Source organism: Musca domestica, unplaced genomic scaffold, assembly GCF_030504385.1.
Source record: "Musca domestica strain aabys unplaced genomic scaffold, Musca_domestica.polishedcontigs.V.1.1 4, whole genome shotgun sequence".
Classification (NCBI taxonomy): domain Eukaryota; kingdom Metazoa; phylum Arthropoda; class Insecta; order Diptera; family Muscidae; genus Musca; species Musca domestica.
Window position 1 is genome coordinate 11,276,478 of NW_026712328.1, and position 24,434 is coordinate 11,300,911.

At 34.0% G+C, this 24,434-nt stretch overlaps 2 protein-coding genes across 3 annotated transcripts in view; one reads left to right on the top strand and one right to left on the bottom strand.

Moving 5' to 3' along the window:
- The window catches only part of LOC101894571 (homeobox protein ceh-19), a 158,959-nt gene that overhangs the window by 131,670 nt on the left and 2,855 nt on the right, over nt 1-24,434 (bottom strand). The gene's annotated exons all lie outside the window — the stretch shown is intronic.
- The window catches only part of LOC101890864 (proton-associated sugar transporter A), a 137,104-nt gene that overhangs the window by 16,480 nt on the left and 96,190 nt on the right, over nt 1-24,434 (top strand). The window lies entirely within an intron of this gene.

Here is a 24,434-nt window from a genome sequence, read left to right on the forward strand (position 1 = left end):
CAGTACAAGTATTGTCGCTTGATTGACGCACAAATTGCTACGATTTATATGTAATATTTCGGCCAATTTTATTCAAATGCCATTCGTAATTTACAATTGATTCCTGCCCTATTCTTGCATGTATATTTATTTTACTTACTTATTTGAAATTATTTGTGCACCTGTCTGCATGTTGTAATCACGCTTTTTTCGAACGAATTAAGATAGAATTCAATTTTGAAATAAAAATTGAGATAGATGAAATATTTCATTAATGTTCGATATCGGTCCACATTTTGATATAGCTTCCATATAAAGGTACCTCCGGAAAAAAACATTCTTGTTTCATTCAGACACAATACTTTTCGTTTAAGATAAGAAAGTTTTTTTTTATGATAGGGTATGTTATCTAGAGAGATATTGATAATGTCTAATACATTACTTGGTTATCTTTTACTCGTAAGTTTGCATTATTCACATCGAACCTAATTGCTATTTTTGTTTGTAAAAAAAATTGATTAAAAACCGTACAATGTGGTCAATTCACGCATAACAAAACAAAAAAATAGCTGTTTTGTTCAGAGACCTACCATGATACGGCCAAAACGTGCCTAGTCGAAATAACGGTTTTAGACCCTAGGTATCATTGGACCAAATCCGTTTGAGGACTTTTGGAGTCGATCTAGCGATGTCCGTCCGTCCGTCTGTCTGGCTGGTGTGCACGATAACTTTCGAAGGGATTATCCGATTTGATCCAAACTAGGTAGATCGTAATATTATTGTCAAACTTAGATCGACTTCGGAGATTGGCAATATCGGTCCACTCCTTCTGCCACAAAATGTCAACATTTTCAAAGAAAATAATTTACTCCACAGAATGAGTAAGGATAATCCGATTTTGCCCTAACTTTGCAAATCCAAATATTTGCATCAGTGCTAGTTCGGCTGCGAAAACGGACAATATCGGCCCATTCCATCAAGTAACTCCCCCACAAAAGGTCAAAATTTGTAATAATTAAACTGTTATATAATGTGATGTGTAATGTCCGATTGTCTTTAAATTACACACATCACAATATTTTTATTAATTCAAGGTCTAATGTGAAGATGGAATAAATCGGTCCACTCCTTCGGCTACCTCCCCCACAAATGGTCAAAATTTTGAATGATCAAAACGTTCATAAAATCCGAAATAAGCATTCAGTTCTCTTCAAATTACACACATCACAATATTCTTATTAACCAAAGTTCTGGAGCTCATAAGACGCGAAATTAACATACGATTCCATTCAGACTTGCCACAGCTCAATATTTCTATCAAAACAAGATCTATAATAAAGAAGAGATCGGACCATTCCTTCTGGTACCTTCCCCACAAATGGTCAAAATTTTGTGTAACCAAAACGATCATATAATCCGAAATATGCATCAGGCTTTCTTCAAATTTCACACATCCACGTCTTCGTATAACGATTATATTCGGTATTTTTAAGACTTTAATAGAATTTTTAATGGGTTTTATTTTTTTGAAAATTTCCAAATTCGTTCCAAATGGTAGAGGGTATTCAATTTTATTTGTTTTTTTCAACAAGTGTTTATTTCTTGAATGGTAACACTTAGCTCATGTCTGATTTAAAAGAAAATTTGTTTTATCTATCCGCTGAACGAATATGATTGTGTATACGCTAAAGGCACTTCGGGAAACATTGCGACATTACTTTGATAACCATGACAATTTTTCAGACCCGACTGAGGATTAATTTGTTTTACAGAGATTGCATATATTAGCCATAACGATGTTCGACATTTTGAGGATGTACATCAATTACGTCATGCTATCTCTTCGGTAATATAACTGGCGAAATTTTTTGTAAAATAAATTAATCCTAAGTCGTGTCATTAAGGTGTCTGCAAAATTGTCATGATTCAAAAATTGTCATGATTCAAAAATTGTCATGATTTCAAAGTAACGTCGCAATGTTTCCCGGTGTGTGTAAAATGGGGGCGACTGTTACATGATGCCACAAATGTTTTGGAACTTCCAGAAGATTGGTAAGTGCATTAATGCAAATTATTTTATACCCAACAACAAAAGTTTGCAACGCCTCAAAATATTGGTTCATTGAATCAGGGTCAGTATAGAATGGAATAGGGATTGAAATGCACAAAAACAGATTTTTTCAGATTTGCCATATTTTCTACATGTCATAATTATAAATAATATAGGTCATAATTATAATTGTGCATGGGGTTAGAGTTAAGAACAGGAAGAAGCGCGGTTGGATGGACACGATTATTATTTATTGATTGTCTAGTTTGACATTTCGTTTTGTTTGTGTTGGAATTTGTTGAACCAAAATTTTCCTATAGAAAAAGCTCTTTTTATACCCTCCACCATTCTATGCATGGTATATTAACTTTGTCATTCCGTTTGTAACTCCTCGAAATACTCATGTCAGACCCAACAAAGTATAAATATTCTTCTATTATATGTCCGTCTCTCTGTGTCTGTCTGAGTATTTTGCCAGTAGGCAGGTTAGGTTCCTAAATGGGTCATGGCTACGTTTTTATATAGCCCCCACATAACGGTACTTTCCTAAAATGATTTAAGAGATATATTTAACGGAATTGTTTCAAATTTCGTATTTATAGTTCGTAATAGATACTGCAGCCTATGACAAAAAACCGTGTATACGGATCCACGTCTTTGTATAGCCCCATATAACGATACCTCCCTATATTCCGTATTTTGATGAAAATTATTCACTAAAATTGTTTGAAATTTCGTGTTTGAAGTTCGTAATGGGCACTACAGCCGTTGACAGAAAACTGTCCGTCATCCTTTTAAAATGATGTTTAAGGTGAATTTTGCATAGACCCACATAGTTACTGTTTAACCCTAAAATGAGTTTTTAATATTTATGCATTCCACTGTAGTGACTCGCTTGAGAAAACAGATCGACTCCAAATGTTTTGAAACGGATTTGATCCACAGATAACTAGGGTCAAAAATAATTATTTATATAACGAAAAATTTGGTCGTTTCAAATAAAGCCATATAGCTCAGAGCATAAAAAAGTGTTTTGCTGTGAAGTTAGAAGAATATTATGACATTTAATAAATTCAAATACAACAGTAGAGCAAGAAAAAACGGTTGAGGAACGACAATAGTTGGGGGTCGACTTTATGTATCCAAGATCATTATGGACATTTAGTAGAACCCCCTGTAACAAACACACGCATATATTGGTAACTTAACTATTAATTGTGTATTACGGCTTTTGACCGGTTAAAATTTAAATGGGAATGGGAACTAACATATGAAAGTCATATCTAAATCGATTTCTCATGAATTCAATTATCTTGAAAATACTTAAATATAAAATAGAATTAGACAATTTAATTGGATAACCAAAGCGTCGTTAGTGTATGCATGCATAAATCGCCTCATAATGTGGTTCTATGGAGATCTTCAAGCGGAATTATGGGTCTATCTATAGTACCCTACGATTTTTTCTAATTAACAATCAGGTCTACCATTCATACCGCATTTGTATATCACTTACTGCTTTTTAATTTAAGCGCTTAATAAACTATGTGGAATATGACGACTCTTCCACACACATAAGCCTGTAGCACATCGTTGTCGCCAATTTGTACAATTGTTTAATATAAGGATTTTAAATTTTAAGCCAGGTCGGTTATTCTATTACTCAAAACCATTAGTATTACGTAGTGGATTGGCATACATTTCTATACCAAATAATAAGAATAATATTAATATTTTTAAATCTGTAAGTGGTCTTTTATTAAGCCCGGTATATATTTTCGAAATGAAACAACTTGTTAAATCGATTCATTCATTTTTTTAAAAGATAAAGCGCTCCCTTTGATTTTTTAAAATAAAATTAATACATTTTCCCAACAGTAAGTTCCTGAATGTTCTCTAAAAATTTAGTAAAATCGATTCAGCCGTTTTCGAGGCTATAAGGAACATGTAAGCATATACAGATATGTTTACATGTTCCTTATAGCTCTCGTTTTCACTCGTTGTACAGAAAAATACGCATGCAAAGAAATACAACAAAGGTATGCAAAAAACTAAAAGGGTGTGCGGCAAAAGTATGGCGCGGAAAAAATTTTCACGGTTAAGGAACAGCAACACCACATTTGTTAATATAGTCGTATATTTCACGTTACCTTAATGTAGAATCTTTATATATAAAAATCAATTGTTGTTTGTTGGTAACGAAATCAGTTGAAAACGGCTGGACAGATTTACATAATTTTTTGTAAAAACTTTCGTCATACCCCGAGTTTTTAAAGAAAAAATATTGACCACGCTTACTTTTAAGCCCTCTATTTAGATTTATCTAAAATCCTTTTATTTGCCAAAATAATGAAGATATCGGTTTAAAAATTATTACACGAGATACTGTTGACTTCCTATCCACGCCTAAGCATTTATTTTGGGTCTGAAGAACTAACCACGCCTACTTTTTAATCTAAATATATCTATATATGCATATATAAGAAAGTTGTGTTAGTAACACCGCTTATAATTGAAGAACCGCTGATCTGATTTTAACGATTTTGACAAATTCGGAATTGTCTTTTGGCGGAAAAGAATAAAATCCAAAAAAATCGCGTAAAAATGTGAAATTTGAGCATTTTTATTTTGACTTTTGAAATGTACAATAGTAGTGTTTTATTTTGCATAATTTTTTTCCATTTTGTCTTACAATTTTCGAATGTATATTTGTAGTGTTCTTTTTTTAATTTTAATATTATGTGTAGTCTTTTCGGGGAGTATAAAGCGACAACGGACAAAACTGTTATTTATAGATATAAGCTATGAACAAAAATATTTTAATTACTTTTTTAAAATCGATAAAAATAATCACAAAAAAGGCCATCTCTTTGCAAAAATTCTAAAACCGGGAAAGAAAAATGAAAAATTGTTTAATGGAATCGAATTTCAAAATAATAGTACATTCTATTGACAAACTTCGTAACGACCTTTAAATATTTGCTGTAAAATATCAGCGAACCAGTTGAAGATTTTTTTATTTTTTTCAGTTTGCTTTTGTTTTTTGTCAATTTTATATAATGTACGATTTTTTTTCAATTTAGCTTAAGATATTGAATTCGATCGTTTTTTTTTCTGTGAAAAAAATAAAGAATTATTTTCACCATATATAAGAAAATCATGTCAGTCACTACGCTTATAACTCAAGAACGGTTTGACGGATTTTAAGAATTCACACAATTCCGGATGGTATGCAATACGATATTAAATGACAATCTTTCATGCCTAAAATTGGCATATAGCTTTCAACTCCAGGACCTAAATCGTGCTTAAGCTGGTAAATGCGAACACATTTAAACAAACAAAAATGATCGACAAAGCGTTATGGGGCTCATTTCAAAACGTGGACTTACTTCTTTCACATGACAATAATCCGTCCAAAGAGAACTCAAAATGCTAAATTCATTGGGACTGCAATTAGTGGTATACCGAATATAAAGCGAATTGGACATTTAGTAAGAAAAGAATTTCTTCCTAAACTTTCAAGATACCTTAGATTGCTTTTTCAGGTCATGATTTGGGTCATAGCCCCCAGATAAGAGTACAACCCGATTTCAAGTATAGTTTACATTTTAACCATATTTTTCATACTAATTTCGGCAAATGTTGGTAATTTGAGAAGAAACCATCATCATCAAAAAATTTAATTCCCATCTTTCGGTAATGGGTGTAAAAGAGTAATCTTTATCTTTGACTATTCTGAAATCATTCTGCCCTCAATTATGAGGTGGACAAAAATAAATACCACGCAGCACGGTATTCTTAACGTTGGAAATACAAATTCCAAATTACAGCTCATTTTAATTTAAAATATTGCTTAGCTCTTTAAAACATCGAAAATTGAGCTGAGTTTTCACATGGGGCTTTATCAACGTTCTTCATCATAAAGGTTTTTAACACTCAAATTAAAGCCTATGGCTGACAAATAAGATCAGGCTATTCAAAATATGTAACACCGACGGTAGGTGAACATCTATAATAATTTTTGCCATGAATATTTGTTTCTATTTAGAAATTACTTTGCAGTCATTACTTTTTATTAGATGAGTCAGATCTGTGATCTATTATGCTTAAAAAAATAATCATTAAGACTAAAAGTACGGGCCGGTAACGCGGACCGGGCCATCTAGTACTTTATATATTTACGCAGTTTGGTTTCAATTTGAAAGGGAAAGTTCCAAATCTATTTACACAAGACAAGTATCACATTTTTGTAAAATTGAAAAATAATAAAGTCTGGCTTTTTCGCGTTGATTGAATGGAGCGATTCTTTGTTGTTTACATATGTATGTCTATTGTAATAAATACTCTAAAAACATCATATCGGTTCATATTAAGGGTAAAAATAAAATAATAATATTTTTTTTTTAATTTTATGTAACTTTATTTTAAAATTTGTTTTTATAGTATACTAGCTGAACCCGGTGCGCTTCGCACCCCTTTTGATTTTATATGCATTCAAAATTTTATTTACGAATATATGTTGGATAAAAAAAACAAATTTAAAAAAAAAAATATATTGCACTACTTTAATGCGTTAATAAACAAAACCATTTAAAAAACAGTAACATGACATGCATACACGAAGGGTTTGTCCTTTGGATTTATTTATTTCATAGCAAATACCAAGCGTGCAGGAAACTGCAATTTTTTGAAGTTGAGTGGCATTTATATTGCAATTAGTGAATTCGAGGTAGCAACATACTTCCCCGTAATATATATATATATATTTATATATATATATATATATATATATATATATATTTATATATATATATATATATATATATATATATATATATATATATATATATATATATATATATATATATATATATATATATATATATATATATATTCCCGGCCGATATGAAAATGAAAAATATGAAAGTATATATATATACATATCTATTTATAGATTACAGATACAGTCAACAGAACAGAAATAAATTTGCCAAATTATATTGAAATCGGTTCAGATTTGGATACAGCTCCCATATTTATTTTCGGCCGATTTTACTTTTTCGATGCAATATGTATTACCGATGCCAATTAAATTCTGACAAAGAGACAAAATCTGGAACCAAAAAATATTGCCAAATTATATTGAAATCGGTTGAGGTTTGCGTATAGCTCCATTATAAATATAGGTTCAGATGTGGATATAGCTCCCATATTTATTTTCGGCCGATTTTACATTTTTGATGCACCCAACGCAATATGTATGTCCGATTCCAATTAAATTCGGACAAAGAGACGAAATCTGGTACCAAAAATATTGCCAAATTGTATTGAAATCGGACAAAATTTGGCATGTTCCTGCTTTTCTCGTGGTCAGGTGTTATTTACGCATTATTTTTTTTAATTTTTTAACCAACGAATATTCGTATATATATATATTGAATGCATAAAAAATTAAAAAAGAGTACCAAAGTACTAGTCTATATCTATAAAAGAGGAAAATGTTTGTATGTTTGTTTGTTTGTTTGTAATTTATGGACTCGAAAACCGCTGAACAGATTTTCCTGAAAATTTGCATGTTTACTGCAACATCGGCTGAAAGTAACATAGGCTATATACATTTCTGAAATTCCACTTGGATGTGGAGATATAGCATCAGAATCTGAGGTACCTTCCAAAAATTTAGATTTTGTACGCATATATCTATTGATCGATTACAGATACAGTCTCCAAATTTGGAATGCGTAACGGAATTTGGAACAAAAATAAATTTGCTAAATTATATTGAAATCGGTTCAGATTTGGATATAGCTCCTATATATATTTTCGGCCGATTTCAAGCATTTGATGCACCAAACACGCTATGTATCCCAAATTTCAATGAAATTTGAATGGTGTAAAAAGTTGATTTCCCAAATTATATTGAAATAGGTTCAGATTTGGATATAGCTTCCATATATATTTTCGACCGATTTCGTTCATTTGATGCCTCAAACATGCCTCATTGAAATCGGTTCAGATTTGGATATAGCTCCCATATACATTTTCGATATGTATGTCCAATTTTAATGAAATTTAGAATAAGTATCGAAATTGGGAGCAAAAATAAATTTGTCAAATTATATTGAAATCGGTTCAGAATTGGATATAGCTCCCATATATATTTTCGACCGATTTCATGTATATATGAGAGCTATATATATGAGAGCTAGTATATATGAGAGCTATATCCAGATCTGAACCGATTTTAATATAATTTGACTCATTTATTTTCTAATCAAAATCCCGTCACACATTCCCAATTTCAGTGGAATCGAACATACATATCGTGTTTGGAGCATCAAATAAACGAAATCGGTTGAAGATATATATGGGAGCTATATCCAAATCTGAACCGATTTCAATATAATTTGACTAAAGTATATTCGTTTTAATTTCCGCTACACATTCCAAATTTCATTGAAATTAGAGATACATACATGAAATCGGTCGAAAATATATGGGAGCTATATCCAATTCTGAACCGATTTCAATATAATTTAGCAAATTTATTTTTGTTTCAAATTCCGTTACGCATTCCAAATTTGGAGACTGTATCTGTAATAATACCTCAGATTCTGATGCTATATCTCCACTTCCAAGTGGAATTTCAGAAATGTATATAGCCTATGTTACTTTCAGGCGATGTTGCAGTAAACATGCAAATTTTCAGGAAAATCTGTTCAGCGGTTTTCGAGTCCATAAATTACAAACAAACAAACAAACATACAAACATTTTCCTCTTTTATAGATATAGACTAGTTGAACCCGGTGCGCTTTGGTACTCCTTTTTAATTTTTTATGCATTCAAAATTTTATATACGAATATTCGTTGGTTAAAAAAAACAATTTCAAATATTAAAAAAAAATGTTGTAATAATTTAATGCGTAAATAACACCTGACCATGAGAAAAGCAGGAACATGCCAAATTTTGTCCGCATACACGAAGGGTTTGTCCTTAAGATTTATTAATTTCATTGCAAATGCCAAGCGTGCAGGAAACTGCAATCTTCATATCCCATTCTGAACCGATTTAAAAAAAAAATTACTTTTACACCAAATTCCTTCACACTTTCCATATTTCATTGAAATTGGTTCGTCAAATATGTGAAATCGGCCGAGAATATATAAATGGGAGCCATATCCAAATCTTAACAGATTTCCAATCAGTTTGTAAAATTTATTATTGTAATCAAATTCCGCCAAACCTTCTGAATTTCGTTGGAATCGGTTATATACATCATTTTTGGTGCATAACATACATGAAATCGGCCGAAATATTTATATGGAGCTATACGCAAACCTCAACCGATTTCAATACAATTTGGCAATATTTTTGGTACCAGATTTCGTCTGTTTGTCCGAATTTAATTGGAATCGGACATACATATTGCGTTGGGTGCATCAAAAATGTAAAATCGGCCGAAAATAAATATGGGAGCTATATGCACATCTGAACCTACATTTATAATGGAGCTATACGCAAACCTCAACCGATTTCAATATAATTTGGCAATATTTTTTGGTTCCAGATTTTGTCTCTTTGTCAGCATTTAATTGGCATCGGTAATACATATTGCATCGAAAAAGTAATATCGGCTGAAAATAAATATGGGAGCTGTATCCAAATCTGAACCGATTTCAATATAATTTGGCAAATTTATTTCTGTTCTGTTGACTGTATCTGTAATCTATAAATAGATATGTGCATATAAAATCTAAATTTTTTGGAAAGTACCTCCGATTCTGATTCTATATCTCCAGTTCCAAGTGGAATATCAAAAATTTATATAGCCTATTTTACTTTTAGGCGATGTAGTAGCATTCTGGAAAATCTGTTCAGTGGTTTTTTGGTGAGAATTTTCCAGAAAAAAGTTATTCGTGATGGAATTCAAGCGTGATAGTGTGATTTCTTTATATTTGGCTGGAAAATCACAAGTGGCTATCGTTAGAGCACTCCAGCATTTAAATGTGAATAAATCTTTTGTACCGTGATACCGTGGTAGCGTAGCCGACGTCAAGGAAGTGGACGGAAGAAAGCAGCAACATCTGCAGATATGGCTCGAAAACTAAAGAAGCGACTTGATCAAAATCCGTTTTCTCCGACGAGAAAACATTCGTTGTCCAGCAGTTTGTAAACGAACAAAATGATCGTGTTTACTTGCCAAAGAGGTCAGCTGAAAATGTGCACCTTCGGTTGGCCACCAGAACTCAAGCGGCGGCCATGGTGATGGTGTGGGCCGCCATAACAGCCGATGGTCGCTCACCGCTCGTATTAATCGACCGTGCACCGTGGCATCGTGAAAATATTCTGGAGGGTGTATTAAAACCTTGGGCACGCAAACATTTTTGCCGCAGACCTTAGACATTCCAATAGGGCTCAGCACCATCGCACTCAGCACGCACCATCCAAGAATGGTTACAAAATGCAGTTTCTCGCTTCATTTCTAGCGCAAAATGGCCACCAAAATCTCCGGATACCAATCCGTTGGACTACTGTGACTGGAGTATTTTGGAAAACAAGGTTGGTACTAAAAACTACCAAAGTGTCGATCACCTCAAGCAAGCGCTTTGCCGGGAATGTGCCAAAATACCGCAGAGCAACATTCGGTCAGCGTGTGACGGTTTCATTGTCCGTTGGAAGTCCATAATTCGTGCCAAAGTTGACCAATTCAAACAAATCTAACCTTATTCTAAAAGTTGGTGCTATTTCCGACATTTTTTGCTTTCATTCAATAAAATTTAAAAAAGGTGACGTTTTTTTATATCACCCCGATAGAAGATAGATGCCGAAAATTTCAAATTATGCCTAATTCTATAAATTTTTCTAATTCCATATTTTTGCACTAAACAAAAGTTTTGCTTACATTTTGAAGGAGGAAATTTTAATTTTTGATTTTGAGATTGGGATGTTGTCAATGGAATAATATGAAACCAATAAAGAAAATGTCGGGCGGGCCGACTTTATGATACCCTACACCCCTTTGCATATTTAGTAGAGCTTCATATAACAAACCGGATAAACAATTCACCAAATTTGAAATTCTAGCTCACTTTGGTCATAATTACCAAATTCCATCCAATTTGTGCTAATATTACAAGTTTGCTTCGCAATAAAAATCAAATCGGACGAAGATATATATGGGAGTTATGTATATCCAAATCTGAACCGATCTCGGTAAAATTTGATATATTTCCCCAAATATCGCTCTTACAGAGTGCAAAGGACAAAAATATCAAATATATCTGAACTGATTTCGATCAAATTTGGCACACTTATTTCCAGGCCTTATTTGGTCGTATATGCAAAATTCCATAATATTTAGGATGTTATTACACATTTGGTGCACAATAAAATGAACGAAGATATATATGGAATCTATAACTAAATTTTGACCGATTATCTCCAATTTCATCTGGGTCGGGCAATAAATGTACTAAATTTATGACCTGTACCTTGTTTACAAAAATACATGGACCGACAGACGGATGAATGGACAAACGTACGGCCATGCATAAATCACTCTGAATGTGATTCTATGTAGATCATTAAAAGGAACTATGGGTCTATCACGTTTCCTTTTACCTCTTACAAACAAATCCACAAAGACATAATGTCTGACCACCTTGTGGTGTATTAGCATGATATTACCTTGTATTATTTTGCCGTGCCTCCCATCATAATATTACTACTATACAATTAACCATTCCATTAGGTACTCCTCAAAATACTCGTGTTTGACCCTACAAAGTAAATGTAGTAGAATTAGCGATGTCCGTTTATCTGTTGTAATCAAGCTATCTGTCGAACGAAGGCTAACATTTTTTCACATATGTGTATTTTGTCAGTCGGTAGACCAAATTCGTAAGTGGGTTATGTTGGTCTTCTTTTTTGTATATCCCCCACATAACTGTACCTCCCGATATTCGATGTTTTAACAATTCAAGCCACAATTTCTAATGGAATTGTTTAAAATTCGGTAGCATGTCCATTATTTTAACCAAATTTTTAATATAATCTTTTCAAACATGGTATTTAAAACTCACAATAGATAACAGCCACTGTAGAAAGAAAACGGTACCATCGAAAATTTTGAAAACTTTTTAACGTCTCATTTCACTGGAAAAAATGGAATTGACTCAATATCCAATTCCAAAACTTTTATTTTAATGGCTTTCTTTGCCTCACGGTGGCAGGAGGGTATTAAAAGTGGTTTAGGGCAGTAGCGTTTACTTTTATGATATTGCATTATATATTATCTATACAAATTATTTGTATCTATACGAATGCAGTATGAAAATCGAAACAGTTTATATTTTGACGAGTCTGACGAATATAGTACATGAATCATCATCAGAATCATGTAGGTATCGCATCTTCAGTAGATATCAACCCCACCTGCTAAGAAATAAGGATAATGAAACCTTATAATTATTTCACTTCAGTTTATATTTTTGTATCCTAAAAATATGCTACGTAAATATTTAATTGTTTCAACAAAGTAAACGTTTGCAGCACAAACCAGTTATGGGTGACGTATAACTTTTTTAAAAGTTTCTTTTAAAGTTTTGGTGTAACCCTTATAAAACAGTACCGCCCGATTTGTTTTGTCTGATTTAACCATAATTCAACCGAATTGGCTTTTGTGTTTACTGTGTGGATGCAATCGTATAAAACTCTTTTGACATGGATAAATAATCCAAATGGGTAGACAATCCAATTACCTTACATTCTAAATGAAGCGAATGTGCGTGTCGAATGGAGAACGTTTTTTTTATAATGTATGTTTAAATCCATTTAGTAATTGAAGGAACAATTTTATTTGCGTAACATTTCAAACCGAACAGATTTATGTAGAATACGATTTTACTGCAAAAAACAAACTGTGAAACAAATTTCTTAGTGAGTGCATACGACTCAACCTCACTTAGCATATTTTGGGTTTTAATTAAACATTGAGAAGGAATAACTAGAACAATTCGATATGTATGTTTAAGATATTTTTGAAAGAGACTAATAATACTTGAATACATCTGATTCAACGTTATTTTGATAATAATTTAGAAATAATTGTAATTCATTTGGAAAATATATAACCACTAGCTGGCCCGGTCCGCGTTGCCGGCCCGTAATTTTAGTCTTTAGTGCTATTATATCATCCACCTTGGAAAGGAGGGTATATTAACTTTTCATTCCATTTGTAACATCACTAAATGTTCGTCATAGACCCCATTAAATATGCATATATATTCATAATCAGCATAAAACTCTAAGTCGATTTGTCCGTCTGTATGTCTGTTTGTTTAAATTACGATACAGCCCACATTATTTGACGTATAGCGTCAAAATTTAGCTGAAAAATTCGTATTGTGTTTAGGATGGTTGGTATTGAAAATGATCTATCGGTTCACGTTTTGGTATAGTCCCCATACAACGGTATCTCTCGAAATTCGGTATTTTGATGATTTTTGCCACATTTCTCCTCGGATTTGTCTAACACATATAATACTACCTACCTGTATTGGGTATGCTGATAATCCACACATTTACCCGTATAATTGTTTCAAATTTGGTATTTTAGAAGGATTGATAGATGACAATCCTTGAAGTATAAAATTGTCCACAGAGGTTCCCGTTTTGGTATGGCCCCATATAACCTCATTCAAACAGTCTTACTGGTATATGCAGTTTAAAGTGAAACACGCTTGAATTTAGATACTTTTATATAAAAATGTTTCCTTTACCCTCAGATGGATGATAGTAATAATTCTGCCCGGCCGAACTTAATTTATTTTACTTATTTTTAAAGTAATATGAATTATTTGTCATTGAAATTGCGCGTTGGAGACCCCATAATTTCCATATCTTTTATCATAGTATAATTCAAAGACGATTAAACAAATGTCCGGTTCCTTAAATCATATGATGGTTATACAAAACGTGATCAGTTTTTGCATGGATGGTTTCTTCCCAAATTACCAACATTTGCCAAAATTAGTATGAAAATATGGTTAAAATGTAAGATATACTTGAAATCGGGTTGTATTCTTATCCGGGGGTTATGGCTCATATCATGAACTGCAAAAGTGATTTAAGGTATCGTGAAAGTTTAGAAAGAATTTCGGAAAGAATAGAAATCCTTTTCCCTATATATTCGGTATTTCACTGATTGCAGTCCCAATGAATTTTGCATATTCAGTTCTCATTGGACGAATTATTGTCATGTGATAGAAGTAGGTAGGTCCACGTGTTGAAATGAGCTCCATAACGTTTTGTCGGTTATTTTTGCTTATTTAAATGTGTTCGCATCATCCAGCTGAAGCACGATGTAGATCCTGGAGTTGAAAGCTAAATGCCAATTTCAGACATGAAAGATCGCCATTTAACATCTTATTGCGTACTATTTCATTTTTGATATTATTCATTCAAAATTCAAAACAATAAAAAATGTACATTTCTATATAGTTTTTAAATTGAAAAAATTGCACGCCAAAAGGATTTTTTCTTTTATATTTTTTTTGGCATATTTTACGCAATTTTTTTTTTGCAAGATTCCATTCCGAAGTTGTATGAATTATGAAAATCCGTCAAAACGTTCTTGAGTTATAAGCATAATAACTAATAAACAAATTGAAAAGATCTTCAACTTGTTCGCTGATTTTTTCAGCCAATATTTAAAGGTCCTTACGAAGTTGGGTCCTTATTATTATTTTGAAATTTGATTCTATTGAAAAAATGTTCTCAGTTTTTCCCTATTTTAGAGTTTTTGCAGTGCAATATGCTCTTTTTTGATTTTTTAGCAATGTTGGTGTGACCACGTTAAATTATTTTAACATCATCTATTCAGTTCCGCCACTCCATTTTTTTCGTCGCTTTCTACTACCCAAAAAGACTACACATCATATTAGAATTCAAAATAAAAAAACACTACAAATGTACATTCCGAAATAGTAAGTCAAAATGGAAAAAAAATCATGCAAAATAAAACATTACTATTGACAGATTAGAAGTATGCGTGGTCAGTTCCCTGGGGCCCAAATAAATTCCTAAGTTTGGAGGGAAAGTCAACAGTATCTCGTGTAATAATTTTCAAACCGATATCTTCATTATCTGGCAAATATAAAGATTTTAGATAAATCAAGATAGTGGGCGTAAAAGTAGGCGTGGTCAATATTTTTTTCTTTAAAACCCTAACTCGGGGTATGACGAACGTTTGTACAAAAAATTATGCAAATCGGTCCAGCCGTTTTCAACTGATTCCATTACCAACAAACAACAATTGATTTTTATATATATAGAAGATGACATCTCAGTCGATATGAGTAAAAATGCCCAGGTTCACCCCGGTGGATTTTTTTAAGTCCACATCAGAAATCCTTTCATAGCAGAAAACTATATATACCAGGAACTTCTTCAAAAAATAAATGCAGGAAGTCTTTAATGTACATAATATGCTTTATTAACAAATCTATGTCTGGGGGTAAAGTACTCACACAGAACTCCTTCTTTAGAATTTCAGAAAACTCCGTTGAAAAATGTGGCTACAATCATCAAAATACCGAATATGGGGGGGGGGGGGTACCTTTATATTGGGGATATACGATATCGTGCATCTATATAGGCAATTCTCTTCAGGGGATAAAGTACTCCAGGGGATAAAACTCATTGTGTTCACGGATAAGTGAACATGTTTTTATAATAAAAGAAAAGAACTGCTAGAGGAATATAGAACATTTTCCTAAAAAATCACGAGATATTGATGTCAAAACCTTTTAATTATGGTGACTATTACAAAAAGCATGTGTACGGCTACACCCGAGAATTGATGCAGGAAATTGAAAAAGCAATTGATGAAATTAAAACCGGAGAATTAAGATTCCAAAAATTGCTATCGGAAAACTCAACAGAAGCTGAAGAAACTGGATCAGAGAATAAATTGGGGGCGGCAGACAACAAGGATGATAAAAGAAAGGCGAAAAATCTACCTCAGAAAACAGAGGAAAGGGAAGAATTGGGTGCAAGGAGCATTCAATGGAATTTCCCTAGTATGCGGAGTCAAAAGGAGATTGCGGCAAGAGAAACGGCGGTGACGGCGAGCAAACACGATGAGGGGGCCTCACATCTGGGCAAAAAGGCGTCAGACATAAGGGATGTGACTGTGGGGTCATACTCCCGGGAGGACGATTCGTTGGAAAGCTCGGCATCGACCAAGATCGAGTTAGAGGCCAGAGAGATCATCCGAGATATAGAAGAAACGGCAGTGTTGGCGAGCAAAGGCGACGAGGGGGGCTTCAAATCTGAACATAAGGTAGTCAGACAAAAGGGATGTGGCTGTGGGGTCATACTCCCGGGAGGCCGATTCGTTGGAAAGCTCGGCACCGACCAAGATGGAGTTAGAGGCTAGAGGGATCATACGGGAGGTGGAATGTACCATGATACTGATGGATAGCCTAGAGACGGAAAAGGATATAGAGACAGCATTTAATTTTATCGGAAATATTGTGAAGACCGCGGAAAGGGAGATACTAACCGATCCAGAAATTCAGGAACAATGGAGACGACTGTTAATTAAGAAATCAAAAATGTTAGCAGCGATCAGAGAAGCTCAATCAAAAATAGCAGAAAGGGTGGAGCAGCCGTACAGCATCATCAATAAAAGGGAAATTGGAGTTCCCACATTCAGTGGTGATATAAGTGAATGGGAATCGTTTCATGATATTTTCAAGAGCCTAGTGCACGATGCACCGTACTACACCAACGCGGAAAAAATGCATAGGCTAAAGGCGGCGGTAATAGGAGAGACGAGTCATATAATACAACATCTAAGGACGCAGGACAACTCTTATGACGAGGCGCTACAGTTGTTGAAATTAACATACGAGAATCGGAGGGTGCTATTCAATAAGATGGTGGATGACATTTTGGATCAGCCAACAATGGATAGTGAGTCCACGAAGAGCGTGAAGCAGATGCTGGACGCAACAAAGAATAGCATTCAAGGCCTTAAAACCATCAATATACAATTGGAAAACACCGAAATATTTTTCGCAAGGGTTATTTTAAGGAAACAGCAAACAAGAAAGCCAAGAGAAACACAAAAGTTAAGTGACGTTATTCAGTTTTTGGAACAACAAAATTTGGCGTTGGAATCAGAGGTCGAAGACAAGCTGCTTACAATCGAGATGAAGAAGAACAAGGATATACATCTGTGTCGCTGAGGCAATAAGGTGCTGAAGGAAACGAAAGTTGCCATGAAGATGCCTGGTGGAAATCATGCAGCTGAAAAAGGCAGGCTGGAGAGAAAAGAAATAATGAACTCTGGGGCGATAAACTGTCTAAGGACTGTAAGATGGCATTGCGAGAGAACGATGACATTTTTCGCAACAGAAAGAGGACGACACATAAAACGGATTCAGCCTGGAAATTAAAGCCGGCACACAATGGAGGTGGGACGTTCAAGATAGACCGGCTGGAAAGATGGATGGGTTTCCTGGGTGCCATAACCTAATTTCTTTTCTCTTAAAATGTCAGTTCCCTTAGATTTATTTAAATTTTTATAATTTTTATATTTTATATGTACTTTTGCCCCTGCCAAGAATGTTCACGGATAAGTGAACATGTTTTTATAATAAAAGAGAATAAAGGGGTCTACCTAGTGTAGAAGAGAAGGGTTAGTTAAACAGGGATCTTTTTAATACAGTCCACATTAAATACGATAAGAACATGTGGCGAGTAGACCTTTGAGTTAGAAATAAATAATTCAATTGCTGCATGTGGTATGTTTGAGTTAGATTACGGGATGAGATCTTAACTCATACTGATAAGCTAGTGTAGCATGTTTGCTTGCCACAAGTGAGATAGCTACGCATGTATTATGACCTTCCCTAGGATGGCGGTATGGTGCACAGGCATGTGTAAATTTGTATCTCTCTATTTTTCTCTCTTACACTTTTTGCTAGACTAGGTTAAGTAAAATTATCATAAGTAGAACTTAAGAATTATTTTAAATGAATAAAACAGTGTAATAAATATAGTAAAACGGTGCATACAATTATTCCGCGTACACCTTGTGTGGAATTTCAGACAATTTCTTTAAAAAATGTGGCTAAAATCATAAAAATACCGAATATCGGGCGTACCGTTATATCGGGGCAGACAACTCTCTTTCAGGGGGTAAAGTACCCACAAGGAACTCCTTGTGTGGAATTTCAGACAATTTGATTGAAAAATGTGGCTAAAATCATTAAAATACCCAATAAAGGAGGGTACCAAAAGACTTATCTGCGCAAAATTTTAGCTTCCTATCTTAATTCGTTTTGACTGAAGCGTTATTACAACAAACGCACGGACAGACGGACGGACAGGGCTACATCGCCTTAGAATTTTACGCTGATCAAGAATATGTACTATGTATGGTGTAGGATATAAAAATATAATATCTTGAGGAAATGGGTAAAAGTGACGGATCAGAATAGGTCATATATTATGTTTACACTTGCGAAATTTGTTTAAAAAAGAATGGAAATGTGAATTATTAATGAAGGGAAAACAAAACTCATAAGTATCTAAGTTTGCCTTAAAATTGTAAAAAAAAAATAATATACTAGCCGACAAAGAGTAGAAACATGTTTAAACGATTGGCTTGGTATGGTGATTTGATTTAGAATATATTATTCTTATTCTGCAATGTACTTAGAAAACTATTATTGTTTGGGAACCTAATAACTCTACATCAAGAGGTTTCTCACTCACATATTGCTTACACGAAAAGTTCAGCCAAAACCAAACTCCGATGAACAGGTAAGCTTGTTTCATCGGAAGTAATAACAACATAATTTTTCTCCTTTGGGAGAATGGGGGGGGGGGCTATGTTAAATGAATATATACTAAACCTTGAACCTACGAGTATATAGACTATATTCTGCTACAGGGGTTAATATATATAGTGATTTTCAAGTACCAAATTAAAAACGCTTGTATTAAAAACGTGGCAAAAATCATAAAAATTCCCGATATCGGGAAGTACCGTTATATGGGGGATATAGAAAAGCGTGGACCTATATAGACATTGGTCCGTCACCACATGTGGATCCCATCACAGAATATAAATATAGAATTTTAAACAAATCCGTTAGAAAAAGTTGTTAGAATCATAGAATACTGAATATCGGGAGGTATCATTATATGGGGGCTATTGGAAAACGTAAACCTATGTAGTCATCTATTTGCTGCAGTGGTTGGCATCTATTAAAGGGCTGCAATTGTGACAATTTTCTCTATTTATGCCATGGATAGGAAACGCTTGTCATGTTATGCTCTGTTTGATCAAACGCATAACAGTACGTGACATCCAACCAAATGCTCGATGTCTCGTCAATTTTATATTTACGCGGTGTTTGTTACTTCAAAATTACAGCGCACACAAAAACACACCCTCACCGTCGAAAGTAACGCACACACACACTCTCTCAATTTAAGCACACGTACACAAATGTCACACAATTTGACGACGACATGGTTCGAATTCATTGTCGACACCCTGCATTTATGGAGAACACATTGCAAAAATTCGAGTCAGCCATGCCACGATGTCACCTTAGACAATGGCACACATAAATCAAAATGGGTGATGTTGTTGATTGTCATTGCCTATCAAATACATAGCGCATGATTGAGTAGACAAAGTCAGTGTGTCGAAAAAAGCATAATTCACACAATTCGCCTTGTGCTGGCCTTTAGTATCTATTGCTAACATAAGTCATTAAATTTGAAACGCCGCCTTTAACAATTTGGCTTAAATCTTCAAAATACTGAATATCTTAGGGTACCGTTACATGTGGACTATTGGAAAACGTGGATTTATATAAACAAAGTTCTGCCACAGGATATATAATCTATTACCATTTCTAAATATTAAATATGACACAATTCTATCAGAAAATATTACTTAAATCGTCAAAATACCAAATATCGGGAGGTACCGTTGTATGGGGGCTATATGAAAACCTGAACCTAACTTACTAGTATTTAGTCTTCGAGATAATAAGCCAACAATAAGTACTTGTACCAAAAGTCATCCATTTCTGCCAACTACTTCTATTTTTGGCCTTCTTTTATGTGAACTCTCGAGATGGTGCGACGTAGGTTAGAATTCTAAGCAAATTGTCAGAAGTATTTTTTATGCCATCCACCAAACACAGTATGGAGGGTATATTAAATTCGTCATTCCGTTCGTAACTCATCGAAATAATCATTTTAGATATATTCTTGATCAGCGTCAAATTCTAAGACGATTTAGCCCTGTCCGATTTAACCCACGTTAGAGTCAAAACGAATAAAGATAGGACATTTTGCACAGATCATTCTTTTGTCTGCAGGGAGGTCAAATTGAAGGTGAGCTATATCGGTCCACGATATCGTATAGCCCCATACAACGGTATTTTGATGATTTTAGCCACACTTTTGAATGAAATTGTATGAAAATCTACACAAGGAGTTCTTTCTGAGTACTTTACCCTCTGGAAGAGAATTGTTTATATAGGACCACGATATCGTATAGCCCCCACACAAGGATACCCCCCGATATTCGTTATCTTGAAGATTTTAGCCACATTTTCCTATAGAATTTTCTTAAAATCCACGTAAGGATTTCCTTCTGAGTACTTCACACCCTGAAGATTATTTTCTATATAGGTATACGAAATCGTTTATCCCCAATATAACGGTATCGGTATTTTGATCCATACTAGAAGTTCTTTCCAAAACACTTTACTCCCTGAAAGAGAAATATCTATATAGTTTCAAGGTATCGTATATCCCACATACAACGGTTCGTATTTAGAGTTTGTAATGGGAACTAGTCTATGACAGAAAATGGTCTATGCAGGTCCAGGCCTTCATTCAAGCCCCATATATCAGTATCTCCTTATATTCGGTATTTTGATGATTTTAGCTACATTCGCTACTTCGTATAGACACCAATATAACGGCTATATTCGGTATTTTTAAGGTTTTAACTGAATTTTTGTCGAATGTTCTTTTTTTGAAAATTTCCAAGTTCGTGGAGGCTATTCAAAGTTCTTGCTTGTTTTTTTTTTGTAGAGTTGGTGCTCATTTCTCTATCTTGCTCTTTTAGAAATTCGTTTACCCTTATACTTTCTTTAGTTAGTTTTTTATGAAGTGAATGTATACATTTTATTGGTACCAGATTTTAATATAATTTTCTTAAAGGTTTGTATTGTAGGCATTTTGTCAAAGGAAAGCAAACTGATTTTTAATACATTGTGAAAGTTGTTGTTTAATATGTACATCAGAAATTTATAATATCTTTTTCAGAATTCGGACCGAAATCTCGTAGAAAGTCGGCAGAAATGCGCACGATATCACTTCCGAGTTTGGTCCGACTTCGGTTCGAAAGTCTGCTACAACTTCAGACGTTCCGACAATGTGCAACCACTCCATATAACTTTCGGTCACAAGTCAGACCAAATACGTACCCAGAATCGGAAGTTTCAACTGACTTTCGGCCCGAAGTCGAACGGTTTCGTTCGCCGGACTTATATGGAAGCATAGCCTTATATAATTATATAATTTGGACAATTCTACTAAAAAGTTCCAATAAATTGTTAGGTAATGTTTCCGTATGTCTGAAACTCTTTTAATTGAAACGAATGATAGAATTGATACCTTGTGTAATATTAAATGATTGAGAAGAGAAACTAACCGCTCAGTTCGGGTGTAATTTAAAATCGCTTGCTCGATGTTCTAAATGTAACTAAATGAGATACACATATAATTTTCTGTCCATTATTTGAGCATTCTAGGGCCGGGGCTAAAATGATAATATTCATAGATTTATACGAATAAAAAAATTATAGAAATTTATAGAAAAAAATTTGATAAATACTCGTATGTTTATAGGATGGTATGCATAAAATCTAAGTGATGGCTTCCTTCAAACATATCAGATCATGACAGACCATGTAAATAGCGACTTTTCCATGAAGCATTCGTAGTTAGTTTAACTTTGCCGTCTTTCTCATTACAAAATGATTTAAATTCTACTTTTAATTCTCATAAATTGTGTGGTTTGGTTTCTTACCACAGTACGACACAGGTTGTTCGTTACGCACAATAATATTGTCGGCATCAGCATTAGTATATTTCTCTTTCTTTACAGGTAACATGTCATCATTATTGTCGCAATCAGAGATTCGCTTTTTTAGTCTCGCTTGCTGAGCTTCATCTTCCAAATCACTATAACAATACTCAAATGCGAAACTTAAATAAAACCAGTAAAGAAAGTCCTAAAGTCGGGCGGGGCCGATTTTATGATATCCTACACCACTTTGCTAATTTAGTTGAGCTCCACTTAATAAATAAAAGTTTTTTTTTTATGGGAGAATTCAATCATACACGCTATGATTATAATTATAATTTAAAATTCAAAGGACTAAATATGCCAAAGCATTTGTATCTTTTAAATTCGGACTTGTATTGCCCATTTGGTGCAAAATTAATTTGAAATCAGATAAAGATATATGTGGGAGCTATATCCAAATCGGAACCGATCTCGATAAAATTTGGCAAAGATATTTCTGAGCTGTATTTGATATATTTCCCTGAATATCGTTGTTACGGAGTGCATAGTACGGCTATAGGTAACAAATACAACAAATCGGATGAACAATATATATGGGAGCTATAGCTATATCTGAACCGATCATCACCAAATACTACCTTCTAGGCTAAATTTGGTCGTATGTGCCAAATTCCATCCCATTTGGGCAAATATTAGACTTTTGGTGCACAATAAAAGGTAAATCGGACGAAGTTATATATGGGAGCTATATCCAAAGGTAAAGGCAAAGGTATTTCTGAGCTGCATTTGATATATTTCTCCAAATATTGTTGTTACAGAGTGTATATTACGGCTGCGGAGGACAAAAATAACAAATCGGATGAACAATATATATGGGAGCTATAGCTATATCTGAACTGATTTCGAAAAAAATTCCATACTATTCGGGCTGATATTACACGTTTGGTGCACAATAAAAGGCAAATCGGACGAAGATATATATGGGAGCTATATCTAAATTTTTACAGATTATCTCCAATTTCAATAAAGTTCGTCCTTGAGCCAAACAAATATTGTTTGCAAAATTTCATCTCAATCGGATAATAAATGCGACCTGCATTTTGTTCACAAGAATACATGGACAGACGGACGGACGGACGGACAGACGGACTGACATGCATAAATCAACTCAGAAAGTGATTCTATGCAGATCATCAAAAGGAACTAAGGGTCTATCTCGTTTCCTTTTGCCTGTTACAAACAAATGCACAAAGACATAATACCCTGACCACCTTGTGGTGTAGGGTATAAAAATTCGGTGAATAACCGTTATATTAGGGCTATACGAAGACGTGACAATTTCTGTCATAGGCTGTAGTATCCATTGCGAACTTCAAACCCCACATTTGAAACAATTCCGGTGAATAATGTCGCTAAAATCATCAAAATACCGAGGGCTATATAGACGTGGACCTGCACAGACAATTTTCTGTCATAGGCTGCAGTTTCTGTTACGAATTTCAAATACCAAACTTGAAACAATTCTGGTGAATAATGTCGCTAAAATCATCAAAATACCGAATATCGGGAGGTACAGTTATATGGGGGGTATACGAAGACGTGGACCTGCACAGACAATTTTCTGTCATAGGCTGTAGCACCCATTACGAACTTTAAATACCAAATTCTAAACATTTCCGGTGAATAATATCGCTTAAATTACCAAAATACCGAATATCGAGAGGTATGGGGGCTACACCAAAACGTGGACCTACATGACCCATTCAATACAAAAGTCTTGCAGACATAATACACGTTTAAGTAAAATTTTATTAACCTACTTCATTTCGTTCGGAGGCTAGAGTGATTTTCACAGACGACATAGAATTTTATTCTGATCAAGAATATATATACTTTGTGGGGTCTAAAATGTGTATTTCGAGGTGTTACGAATGGAATGACAAACTTAATATACCCTCCATACTATGGTGGAGGGTATAAATATCTTGAATTTGTTCACGGATTTTTTACAGCAAATGTACATGTCCTTACGAAGTTGCCAATAGAACGGCTATCATATCGTAAGATGGGAATTAATTTTTTGGTCATTTAAATTATACGTTGTAGACCCAATAAAGTCCATCTTTTTCATCATAGTATAATTCAATGACGATAAAACAAATGTTCGGTCCCGTGCTACTTTCTAATATTCATATTTTTTTAAGTTTCTTAAATAAATGCCTATGTGGACAATTAGCTGTAAGATGAACTATCTACCCCAGGG